Source organism: Nicotiana tabacum, chromosome 22 (genome assembly GCF_000715075.1).
Source record: "Nicotiana tabacum cultivar K326 chromosome 22, ASM71507v2, whole genome shotgun sequence".
Taxonomy (NCBI): Eukaryota; Viridiplantae; Streptophyta; class Magnoliopsida; order Solanales; family Solanaceae; genus Nicotiana; species Nicotiana tabacum.
In genome coordinates, this window is record NC_134101.1 from 176,539,276 (window position 1) to 176,553,361 (window position 14,086).

The window sequence follows — 14,086 nt, forward strand, 5'->3', positions numbered from 1 at the left end:
AGGTGATTCAGGAGAGGATTCATATAGCATAGTCGAGACAAAAGAGTTATGCAGTTATGCTATAGGAAGGTTCGGGATGTGTCCTACATGGTTAGTGAGAAGGTTCTGTTGAAGGTTTCACCCATGAAGGGTGTTATGAGATTTGGGAAGAAGGGTAAATTGAGTCCTCGGTTCATTGGGCCTTTTGAGGTGCTTCAGAGGATTGGGGAGGTGGCTTATGAGCTTGCTTTGCCACCCAGCTTGTCGAGTGTGCATCCGGTATTTCATGTTTCTATGCTTCAGAAGTATATTGGGGATCCGTCTCATGTTCTGGATTTCAGCACGGTTCAGTTAGATGGTGATTTGACTTATGATATGGAGCTAGTGGCTATTTTGGAGCGTCAGGTTCGAAAGCTAAGATCAAAGGATATAGCTTTAGTGAAAGTGCAGTGGAGAGGTCGGCCCGTGGAGGAGGCTACCTGGGAGATCGAGCGGGAGATGCGGAGCAGATATCCTTACCTATTTGAGGTTTCAAGTATGTTTCTAGACTCGTTCGAGGACAAACGTTTGTTTAAGAGGGGAGGATGTAACGACCCGGCCGGTTGTTTCATGAGTTACCACTATATTTCCCCCATTTCTGCTTCTTATTGCCTTGTTGTGATGTACTATGTGTTATCGGTATGGTTGGCTCGGGTTCGGAGAGGTTTGGTAAGGTTTGAGACACTTAGTCTCTTTTGAGTAAGCTTAAGTTCGAAAAGTCAACCGAATGTTGACTTATGTGATAAAGGGCTCGGATGTGAGTTTCAATGATTCGGATAGCTTTGGGAGGTGATTTGGGACTTAGGAGCGTGATTGGAATGTGTTTTGGAGGCACAGAGTAGATTTAGGCTTAAATTGGCGATTGGAATTTTTTCATTTTCTGGTAGGTAGGTGAGATTTTGATATAAGGGTCAGAATGGAATTCCGGGAGTTGCAATAGGTCCGTTGTGTCATTTGGGACGTGTGTGCAAAATTTCAGGTCATTCGGACGTGGTTTGATAGACTTTTTGATCGAAAGCGAAATTTGGAAGATTTTGGAAGTCTTAGGCTTGAATCCGATGCAAATTTGGTGTTTTGATGTTGTTTTGAATGTTCTGAAGGTTGAAACAAGTTTGAATGATGTTATGGGATATGTTGGTGTGTTTGGTTAAGGTCCCGAGGGCCTCAGGTAAGTTTTGGGTGGTTGAACGGATCATCTCAAGTTGAATAAGATTGCAGAAAATCTGCTGTGAGTGTTGGAGACTTTTTGTCTTCACGTTCGCGATGGAGGTCCCGCGTTCGCGAAGGGTTGGAGTCAGTGAACTGACAGACGCGTTCGCGATGGTTTGTGAGGCTAAGTATTTGCATTCACGTGAAGGGCGTCGCGTTTGCAATGAAGGAAAAGTGGTCAACTCAAATTTGTGCTTCACGAACGTGAGGCGTTGACCGCGTTCGCGATGAAGGATTTTTAAGTGCTGGGCAAAATGTTTTAGACCAATTCCGCGATTTTGGGTCTAAGTTCCTCCATTTTTGGGCGATTATAGAGCTTTTTGAAGAGGATTGAAGAGGGAATCAAGGGGGAACACTTTGAGGTAAGATTTATGGACTCAATACTCAATCTTAATGTGTTTTCTATCTAATTAATCATGGAATTTATAGAATTTAAGCCTAAATATTGAAGAACTAGGGCTTCTAATTGGAGACCTAAAATAAGGGATTTGAGGGGTAGTTTGTGGATGTATTTTGATGCTTTTGATATGAATGAACTCGGGGAGTGATAAGGAGCCTATTGATGTAATTTTTATCAGATTCCGAGATGTGGGCCTGGGGGTCGGGTTTGGCCAATTTTGGGATTTGTATTGTAATTTGATTACTTTCTAGTAGGTTTATTCCCTTAGCTTATTTTGATGGTTTTACACTGATTCTGGTTAGATTTGGAGCATCCGGAGGCCGATTCGAGAGGCAAAGGCATCGCGGGCTAGAGTTTGGACCGGATAGAGGTGAGTAATGATTGTAAATGTTGTCCTGAGGGTATAAAACCCCGTATTTCACATCGTTGTGCTATTTTGAGGTAACGCACGCGCTAGATGACGAGCGTGGGGTCGTGTACCGTTGGGGATTGTGATTTAGTCCATCCCGTATGACTATTTAACTGCGTATTTGGTTGAAAACTGTTTGTTATCATTATGTTTTGGGTTGAATGCCATATTTGGGCCTCGTGCCAACTGTTTTGGATCGTTAGTGGATTTTACTACTATTCCTCACTGTTTTGACTTTATACTTGTACTCAATCATGCTATATTCTACTATTTTTATAACTCAGCCATGTTTACTCTGTTTTGACATCTTAAATGATATTTGAGCTGAACATCATATTTTACTGTGCCCGAGTGGCTTTTAGAGATTTCTGACTGAGTAGGGCCGAGAGCCTGTGTTGTGAGGTTATTATGGGATCGGGCTGCGCGCCACAACGGTATTAAGCTGATTCATGATTATGAGGCCGAGGGCCTGAGTTGTACGCCACAAGGTGGCTTGATATAAGGTCGAGCGCTTATTGATTATGCCACGAGATGGCTTGATATTGCGCTTGGGCCGTAATGGTCCCCTCCCGGAGTCTGTACACCCCCAGTGAGCGCGGTACTCAGTTTATGATGTGATATAGCCCGAGGGCTAATGTTGTTTCATGTTATTGCCCGAGGGGCTGGTTCTGTTGGTATTTTTCCCGAGGGGCTGATTTGTGTTTCTATCTTTTCTCCATGTTTTTCATTTACTCGTTTGAACTATTAAAAGGGGTTTTAAAGAGGTTCTTGTTGAACTAAGGTGTTTTTATAAGTTTTCACTATTTTATTGCATTGTATTGGAATTATACTGCCTCTTTGTAGCATGTTGCTGTGTTGTACATGTTTTCTTATTGCTCAGCTGCCTTTACTTTTATTACTCACTGAGTTGGCATACTCACATTATTTCTTTCACCATGTGTGCAGATTCAGGAGCCTCGGGTCCTGCTAGCGAGGGTTGATTGCTTCCAGCAGCCTGTCCGGAGTTCACTAGGTAGTTGCTCGGCGTTCACAGCCCAATGCTTCTCCTTCCTATTTTTATCTTCATTTGTACTGGATTTGTAGTAGACTATGTAGACTCTTCCTACTTTTAGACGGTTGTTTAGATACTCATGACTGGTGACACTCTGATGTCGGGCTGTGTTTATTTCCACACATGTTCTATTTCACTCTATTTTGGGATTTATTACTTGTTAATAACTTAAATTGAATTATTATATCTGTTTAAATAGATTGGGGATTTGTGTCGGCTGGCCTTATTTCACGATAGGCGCCATCATGATCTGGATCCGGGTTTAGGGTCGTGACAATGACTTGTAGAATATGGATTCAATTACATTTCCTGAGCCATCGCTTAGAAAATGAAAGTCAATAGATGACAGTGGCAGTAGCAGTCAAGTGAAAAAGCGCAAGACAAAAACTAATTCATTATCGCTAAAAGAGGAGATACACTCCCTAATTGAGTTCATGTATAACAAAAGCACATCTAAATCTTCAGATCCTACCATTGAGAAGTGCATGGACATTTTAGAAAATATTCTTGGAGGGAATGATATTTTTAATTGTATTGTGAACTTGTTGACACAAAAAGAGATGCGACATCCATTTTTGAAATTGTCTAATGATAAAGCTAGGAAATCTTGGTTGGAGTACAACCATCGATGATCCTTCGTGTCGAATAATCCATCTAATCCAATCTGAGAAGTTGTTGATGATGCCTTACCCATATTACATTAGCATTAGACATTTTAACTTTCCCTTTAAAGTATGTGCAGAAGGTTATATTTTCTTAATGTTTTGTTTCCTCTTTAGACATAATGGTGGTTTAATCATTTCTTGTTTAGACATTACGTGTTTTATTTTAATAGATGAATATACTATCAACTTTGAAGTTATCATTTGTCATTTTTAATTTGTAACAATTTGTATGTCTGTTTCATTTAAGTTTAATGGGATGCTCGAACAATGACTTGTTAAATGACGAAAGTGAAGAAGAGGAAACTCAAGAAAATAAGGAATGGATGGCACTATATCGAATAACATGTAAGAGTATATTGATATATTATGAGAAATATATTTTCAAGGAACCATGTCGTACATCTAAACGCATTAGGAATATATTTATTCAAGAGATATTACATGGAAATGAGACTCGGTATTATGAAAATTTTCGATTGAGGAAGTCAGTGTTTCTTGATTTAAGCAAAGATCTAACTAACAAATATGGTCTTAAATCCACGCGTGGGATGTCTGTCTATGAGGAGTTAAGGATGTTCTTGATGATTTGTGCACATGGTGCCGGAAATCAATTGGTACAAGAGATTTTTCAACATTCAGGAGAAACAATTCATAGGCATTTTCATAGTGTTTTAAAGGCCATTGGTAAGCTTGCAAGAGACATAATTCAATCACATCCAAGTTATAATGGTGGTGCAGGAGATCACAAGCCATGTGATCAACGATATCTCCCTTTCTTTAAAGTAAGTAACATTACTTAATAATTACATTATTATATTTTTACATTTTAACTCAAAAAATTATCTAGTGTAAACTTATATTTAGTTTATGCATGTATATATTTTTTGGATTGTATTGGAGCACTTGATGACACACATGTGAAAGCAAGATTGCCTCAAGGTCAAGAGATACCATATATTGGGCGTAAAGGTTATCCTACTCAAAATATTCTTGTTGTAATCGACTTTAATATGTGTTTTATATTTGCATGGGTTGGGTGGGAAGGAGCAGCTCATGATAACTGTATATTTGGCGAGGCACTTCGTAGACCTGAACTGAATTTGCCACATCCATCTGGGATAAATATTATCTTGTTGATGCAGGATATTCACACATAAAGGGATATACGGCTCCATATAAAGGGGATAATGTGAGATACCACTTTGCAGAATTTCGTCGAGGTGCGACACGATAATTGCGAGCACCAAATGAACATAAAGAAATGTTCAATTATTTGCATTATTCTTGCAGAAACATTGTAGAGCGAACATTTGGGGTATGGAAAGCAAGGTGGTCTATTTTGCGAGATATACCTTTTTATCGATTGGCACTCAAAGAGATATCATATTGGCTATAATGGCGATTCACAATTACATTAATGTAAGGTAGACAATGCATTCCAAGAAGCTGAGAATGAGAGATATGTACCATGTGTTGATCCTGATGTTGGAAGATCCACAAAAGTCAACGTTGCAAATAAAGAAAATATAGAAAATCAACGGGATAATAATATTTGGATGGCAATCCGTGGTCTTATTGCTCAAGATATTTATGATAGTTGAATGTTTTAATCTTATTTATTACAAAAATACATATTAAGTGCTTGTTTCTTCTCTACAAACACTGTGTGCATTATTTAACTTTTTTTCTCTTAACTTTTGTTAATTTATACTCCACCGCTTCCAATTTATGATTGTATACGTATCATAACATAAATTATATTTATAAGAAAAGATATTATCTAATCATTTTTATAATTAAAATAACATGATAAATATGTAGAATCTATGTAGAATCTAAAATTTTGAAGAAAATAATGTTTTTAGTAGTTTATATTGTTATAAGGTCATTTAAGACTATTTAACATAAAAGAGCTTATCAATATTTTTTAATCAAACAGTTTCAGCCGCTTTTTATTAGTGTCATCACTTTTATCCAAACACGTAACTGCTTATTTTTTAAATCAGTTTCAGCACTTAAAAGTGCTTTTTAGCACCTAATGCTTATCAGCTAAGCCAAAGGCTCTAATCGCTGATCCCTGATGCTACTCCACCTTTACTAGGAAGTGCGCTAAGTCCCCTCCTACCATTCTCACCCGGGTCTTGGCTCTATTGTGCATGTCCTTAATCGCCCTAGTGTATACAACAGGTACACCTCTAGCCTCCAAGTATCTCCATAGAACTTCCCTAGAGACTTCGTTATATGTCTATTCCAGATCAATGAATACCAAATGTAAGTCCTTATTCCTTTTCCTATATTGCTCCACAAATCGCCTGACAAGATGAATGGCTTCTGTCGTTGAATGCTCCGGCATGAACCCAAACTGGTTCTCAGAAATAAACACACCCCTACTTATCTGCATCTCCACCATCAACTCCCAAACTTTCACATTGTGGTTTAGTAGCTTGATGCCTCTATAGTTGTTGCAATTTTGAATATCGCCATTGTTTTATATAATGGGATCATTGTACTCTATCTCCACTCCTCGGGCATTCTTGTCATCCTAAAAAATGCCATTAAACAACCTCGTTGGCCACTAAAGACCTGCCCTTCCTGTACTCTTCCAAAATTTTACCAGGATCTCCTCTGGCTCGATCGCTTAGCCCTTACTTATCTTGCGCATAGCCCCCTCAACCTCCTCTACCCTTACACGTCTACAATATCCACAATCACCATGACACTTTGAGTGCTCCAAATCACCTATCAAAATATTCGTATCCCTCTCTTCATTCAAGAGTCTATGGAAGTATGTCTGTTATCTATGTCTAGTATGTGCCTCTTCCACCAATACTTTGCCATCTTCATCTTTAATGCACTTCACTTAGTGCAGGTCTCGGGCCTTCCTTTTTATCACCTTAACTAGCCTTTATATCTTCTTATCCCTACCTTTGACCTCAAGGTCTTCATATAAGCATTCAAATGCTGCCACCTTAGTCGCTGTAATCACTAACTTAGGCACATCAACATATAAATACTCACTGGGTTGGAAAAAGATATGGGAGGTGTAATTCATTTTTCAAGTTTTCTTTTTTCTTCTTTTTTCCCTTTTCTTTTACACTCTCCTTAATTTTATTATTTTCGGCTAGTAATTTTGTTAATCACAAGTGTACCTTCTCGGCCTTTTTATGGTTCCACTCAAAATCTACCCAAATCTCTTTCTTTACTATTTTGGCGACTTAAGTGCTTTCAGAGTTAAAGGGTAAACAAGATAGGATTTAGAACAAAATAAGGGTTGGATCGTAGTATAGGTTCTAAAGAAAAGGTCTTTATGCTCAAAAGGGGTGACTACAAATAATACTAGCACTAATAGGCAAATAGGATTCATGGTCAATCAAGAAAATGCGTATATCACTTCCTAAATATACAAAACTTAATCATTTCGCTTCGACTAATGCACAAGGTAAGTTCTAGACAAACATGGGATGGCATAGAGTACAATCAATTCTGAATATATCATACTTTCTAGCTTGGACTATTCTTGTCCCAGCATGAGCTTTGATGAAAGAATCTGCAAGTATTTCAAAAGAATCAATTGAATGTTTAGGTAAAAGAGAGTACCACATTAAGGCTCCCTTGGTTAGGGTTTCACCAAGCTTCTTTAGAAAAACATATTCAATCTCATGCGAAACCAAGTCGTTCCCTTTTATAGTCGTAGTGTAAGTCGTGATGTACTCTTGTGGATCCAAAGTTCCATTATAATTTGGAATATCCAGTGTCTTAAACATCTTTGGGATCAACTCGGGGCCACACTTGGTTTGAATGGCAGCTGAGTATACTTCTTTGAATTTGGGCCCTTCAACACCGGAGGTGCCCCCAGAATCTGATCCATCCGAGCGTAGAATTCTTTAGCATTTTGATCCATCTGATCATTCATTTCCCTCATAAACAACATGAGCTCGGTTTTAAAAGGATCATTTATGTTGTTATCATTCCTGGATCCACTACCTGCACCACCTGCTTGATTATTATTATATCCAAGCTCCTCCCTCGAAGCCATGTTTTCGGTTCTTTACATTGTCGGATTTGCAGGCACACTAGAGTCACACCTCATTTTTCTACCCCGAAAAGGAGTATACGGGAGTTTTTTCAATTAAAGTGACATTAATCGAAATAGGATTATTATTTCAGATTCAGAGTCGCCACTTGGGATAATTTATGGTGTCCCAAGTCACCGGTTTAAAATCCCGAATCGAGGAAGTTTGACTCCGTTTTACAGTCTGCGAAACACAAAAATTCGGGTAAGGAATTCTGTTAACCCGAAAGAAGGTGTTAGGCATTCCCGAGTTCCGTGGTTTTAGCATGGTCGCTCAACTATTATTATAGGCCTATTTATCTGATTTAAAACATTTTTGAAACCTATGTGCATCTTTATCCCTTTTAAACCGCTTTTAATAATCCACGATTTTCATACAGCTAATTATTTGATTACACATTGCGAATCATGTCACGGGAACCGTACCCACGATCTACAATATGTTTATTTTATTAACAAGATTAAATTATGATCGGGTCACATAAATGTACTCCCGGATTTTAGAAATTAAGCATCACAACTACTCACGGGAATCGTACCCGTAGCTATGACAATTTATTTTAATTAATGCGCCTAAAGCAAACAACGAGAGTTCAAAGCATTTTTCTACATTAGTTAAGATATTGATGTGAGGGCCATAGACTATGTGATTGGACGACACACCTCAACTTATTTAGAGAAAAGATTTATATTCAACTAAAGCGAATTACGGGGTTCATGTTTAATCTAAATCAAAATTAAGTCTAAACTTCTAATTGCAAATATGCATAGGGATAACTCACTGGGCCTTTAATTACTTTGGGAAAACTGGGCCAGTAGCAGGCCCAATTGTGTTTTAAAAAAATAAATAGGGACTGGGCTCGAAATTGAGCCCATAAATGAGAACAAAAGGCAAACATCCCCAACAATTTTGATTGGGCCAATAACAGGCTCAACAATCTCATAAAACTCCACATTAAATTCCTTTTTTGTTAAATTAACGTAAAACTTTAAAAAGAAACTAAGGCTGAAGACTATTGGGCTCGAAATTGAGCCCAAGACAAGAGAAAATCAAATCTCAAACAGGCCAACTCATGCGGCCAATACCAGGCCCAACATTCGAACTGAAGGCCTTAAACATACTAAGGACTTTCTTGATATACATGCGGTTTTAAACACACAAATAACAAAACATGATGCTAAAATCTGAAGCTCAACACGTTGAATCAACTGTACTATCCACATGCCATGTAAAACATTGATATTAGCTAGACTAGTTGAACATAACATCCTTGAATCATGACATGCTGTCTAGGAAAGGAAACTTTAGTTAACTTTGACTTTAAGAGCCAGAACAACTATAAATAGGTTTAAGGACTACTAACATTGCTAACACTTAGTTGTGAATTATCAAATGACTATAGAAATACTCTCAAAATTCAACAGACCCCAGTAATGACCACATAAACTATTATGACTGCCTAACATTTTAAAATTGTCAAAACAATACATGGAATTGACTAAGCTAACCTGATCATTCATATGAATACTAAATTGAGGTTAAACATTCAGATTCAGAATATTTGCACAAAACTAAGATGCTAAATTAAACAAACTGTAAATAGCATACAGATGAAACTATAATTTTAACATCTTGAACACCCCAAATTTTTTATTACAGCATAAGAAAAATACATGATTTACAGCTTCATTTGCCATTCAAAGAAGTTCATAGGAGTACCTCGATATCAAGAACAAAGCAAAAGTGAGATAAGAATTTCAGCAAGCAAATGAATGAGGATAATAGCAACTTCACAGCAATGCACAGCTCCAATTTAAACCATATTCAACCCAGAAAACCAGAAATCCAGCAGATGTTTTTCCAAGTTCTTGCTACAGAGAAATCAGAAGAAAATAGCCTACTCTCAATGAAACAATGCCCAAGCCTATTGAGTCTTTTTTAGGATTTTAAAATCTGTATCAGCCTGTCCAAAAATGAGTGCAGAAAGGGTACTTTTATAGGCCTAAATGTCATGTGTTGGAAAAACTGAATTAGGGAATTATTCCCTCACACAGGCCCTAAAAGCATTTTTCTAACAGAAATGGGACAACTGGCAACTTCTAATTGGTTTCAGCATTTTTGTGCTAGCCAAATAGGGCCAGCTGCCCCAAATTCTAGAAGCTTCTACCCAAATTTCTGTTTGCATACCCCTCCTATGACCCCCTTAAGTTTTTATTTGTTCAGTTGACTCCCTATAAGTTCTGTCTATTCCCAAATCAGGACCAACAACACCAATCAAGAAACAATACAAAACAAAGATCAAAGAAAGAAATCATTAAGCCATTAAACCTTTAGACTAATCATAAACCAACTCAGAAAAGAAACAAGACAGAAATATTTAAACTTAATACCAAAACGAATTTCAAAGGAAAATTGTTACAACCTTTTAACAAACTACTGAGATGAGAACCTAACAAACGTCTAATTAAGTATGAACATATACACTGAAATTAGCCTAAATAAGGCATGCAAACTAAGCAAAGAAAACAAATATGAAAACTAAAAATTACCCAGAAAGCAAGCAAAGAAAAAAACATAAAGGCACAAATCTGGACTTAGAAGATTTTTATCAATTAACCTAATTTGTCTAATAAACAAAATTAAACCTCAAAAATTATTTAATAAATCCAGAAGGGAAGGGGAAAATACCAGCTCTAAAAATTGGCCAAATTCGAACCCACATGCATTCCGTCCGGTTACAGGCGAATCAACCGGATCCCGGCGACCCCGAAATGAGTTTAAACTTACATTAATAAATGGTTATTAACAAGCCATTAGCTAATGTCAGTTTCAAATTCAAGGCATGCTAAAATCGACAGAGATATCGAAGAAAAGACCCGACATCTTCTGACCATTTTTAGATCTAAAATTTGAGGAGTTTCAGGGTATTTTGAGAGGAACTAAAACGGAATACGGGATGAGGAGGTATAGGAGATTATGGGGTGTGATGTTGGGGCCGTTTGGGTGATTTAGGATTTTTAGGGTTAGACTTAAGATCTAAAATTGATGGAATTGGGTGGTGTTTTTGGGGAAACTGATGGTGGAATGGTGTTGGGGAAGGGCTCAAAGTTGTGTAGTGTGAATCTTGGGGGGGGGGGGATTTGGAGCATCGCCGCCGTCGTGGGGAGATTTCCAGAGGAGGAATAAGGCGGAGACAGTGGAGTTAAGAGAGAGAGGAAAGGGAAGAGGTCTGTGATGATTTGCGGGGTTAGGGTGGGGTTTGGTTAGGACAATTTTATGTTAAGGGGTAGGCTAGTTTCGGGCCGTTGGATCAAACGAATCCAACGACTGAGATGAGGGATGGGGTAAACGGGGTCGTTTTGGAGGCTAGGGTACTGGACCGGGTATGTTTGGGTGTTGGGATAGGTTTTGGACGGGTCTTGGGTATAGATTGGCCCAATTTCAGATTTAAAACAGGCCCCTTTTTTCAATTTCCTTTTTCTTTTGTTTTCTTTTTCTTTCTTTAATTAATTAAAATTCTAAATTAAATCTTAAATTAATTTAATTTGTGAAATTAAGCTAATTATTTAATTGTGATATTTACAAAATTAGTTGGTCCTAAATTAAAGAAAAAAATTACTAAATTAGCATTAAAGGCTAAAAATATAAAATGAAAGATATTTTTTGTGATTTTCATTTTAATAAGGCAGTTAATTAACTAATTAATCCTGAAATATAAACACAAATCTAAATGTAATGCATGATATTTTTGACATTTTTTTCATGATTTTAACAAAATTAGACGTGCACAAAAATGCAAACAATTAACAAAATTCTACAAAAATCCTATAAAATTGCAAATAATTTAAAAAAAATCTATTTCTTTTGTAGGAGTATTTCACATAGGGTAAAAATTACGTGTTCACAGCTGGGAGGGGCTCGAACTCCTCTATTGAAATTATTCGAGGCAATCGATAATGCTTGATGGAGCTCGGTCATTATTTAGTCATGTCTTGAGAGATGATTCGTGATTTTTCCTTTGATGTGCTCTCAAGACTTTCATCGTCTCAACAACGGGCTCATCATCCATATCATTGGGGTTAGGACTCCTCGCACACGTTCGTTCTTTTCGAATCGGAGTTGTCTCATTTTCGTCGATGCGAGTTTCAATGGTCAAATCATTATGTTGATCTCCACCACAGGAATTATCCTCACGCTCGTTGCTTGTCCCAACATCGAGTGAGTTGTTGACATCATTAGGTGCCATGTCTTTTTTTTTTTGCTTTACTAAAGAAAAACGTCAAAAAATATTAGTAAAAAATGAGTAGATCAAGGTAATACCACAATTGTCTATGTCCCACGGTGGGCGTCAAACTGTTTACCTGTAAGATGGTACAATTAAATTTATAATGTGGTTTATAGACACGCGAATTAAATTAATCCGAAAAGTAATAAAGAGCAAAAGTAAATCAATTAAGAATACTTGAAGAAGATACAAACCTGACTTTGAATTGAGCTTCTCCGGAAGAAAGAACAAGGATATCATATTTAGTAAAATGATGTTAAATAGAATAAGAAAGTAGAATCAGCCTTTATTCGTACAAATTTTTTGTGCCTTACGAGTAAAAAATCCTCTATTTATAGCTAAATTAAGGGAGACAAGATCCCAAAATAAACCTTCTCTTTAATGTGAATAAATACCTCTCTTGATAGTTGCATAATGATTGAGTGTAAATACTAAGATTCTTTGTAACAACTACTCTTTTTAATGTTATCTTCTTCTACCAATATCTTGGTTTCAAATTCTTCTCTTCGGTCTTGGTGTCACCGGGAGTCATACAACACATGCCACGTACTTGAATCCAGCGTCAGTTATTTGCTAACTCATCTCCTACATGTCTTTACTGTCACGTGTTTACTTTACGAACATCCACCTGTTATTTGCTAATTTGCGCTATACAAATATTAACCTCGATGCTTCCTATCAATTAGAAAAGTGACGAGGACTGAGTGACTGAATACTTCTTTGGGAGTTAATTTCATCCATAGAACATTATTTGGTTTCTTGAAAAGTAAAGAAGATGAGCTAAAACTCCATTAAAAGCCATTGAAGCTTGCTTAAGCTTGAGTTTGAAAATTCGAGTTTCCAATTTTTTTTTTTGAGTGTGTATTGAAATAGATCAAATACTATATATTAAGGAGTTTGAATCTCAATTTTTAGATGGCGTGGCAAAAATTGGTGATCTGAATTGAAAATTCGAAGTAGACGATGAACATGGAAGAAGTTGAGCTGTGTATTCCCTATATATCCTCGATGTATCCCTTGTGTATCCCTTGTGTATCTCATGTATATCTCATGTATATTTATGTATACCGGTATATGAGATATATTTGTCGTAGAGAAAATAGTTAGCTTGATTTCAACTACAAATTGTGACTCCAAACTAGCTCAAATCACCTTCAATCTCCCTGTAATTTTTATATTTCCTCGTCTCTATGTTTGCAATGGATTTCAACAATATTCATTGAGAAAAATCTCTTTCTTTCTAGGTATTTTAAATGTTATATATCATTTGGCAAAAATTAATTAAATGATTAAAATGGCAAAGTAATTGTAAACTTTTTATTATTTTGGTACATTCCTATAGTTCCTCCCACCCTTGCAATGGGCCTAGGACATTTGTGAACACATTAAATGGGCCTTATTGAAATAAAATAAGGGATTTTTACATTCTTATGCCATATAGTAAACTATATTATTCTCCATGCTTAACTTTTAATATAATTACCTTTTATATACCTAATTACCATTTATGTACATTTTAGGGGTCTTAATGGTATTAATTGGTCTTCTAATTTAACTCTACCATATATTCCCGCTCCCCCAAGTTTCTCTCTCCAAATCCCACCCCATCACCCACGTATCAAACCACACCCCACGATTTCCTCTTCAATCACCCACTATTTCCTCTTCTAAAACCAACGAAAATCTGTAACCCCTCCACCATTGACAACCATTAAAAAGCTTTGAAGCTTTGAATTCGAATTTGGGTTTTCAAAAGACATTGTTTGTTTGGATTGGATGTTGTTGCAAAGAATTGAAAATTCTCTCTACGTCTCTCTCTATCTCTCAATCCCAAATTTCAGTAATAAAGCAAAGGAAAAGAGAGCAACAATTCCACCATTGACAGCCATTAAAAAGCTTTGAATTTGAATTTGGATTTTTAAAAATCATTATTTGTTTGGATTGGATGTTGTTGCAAATAATTGAGAATATGGTTT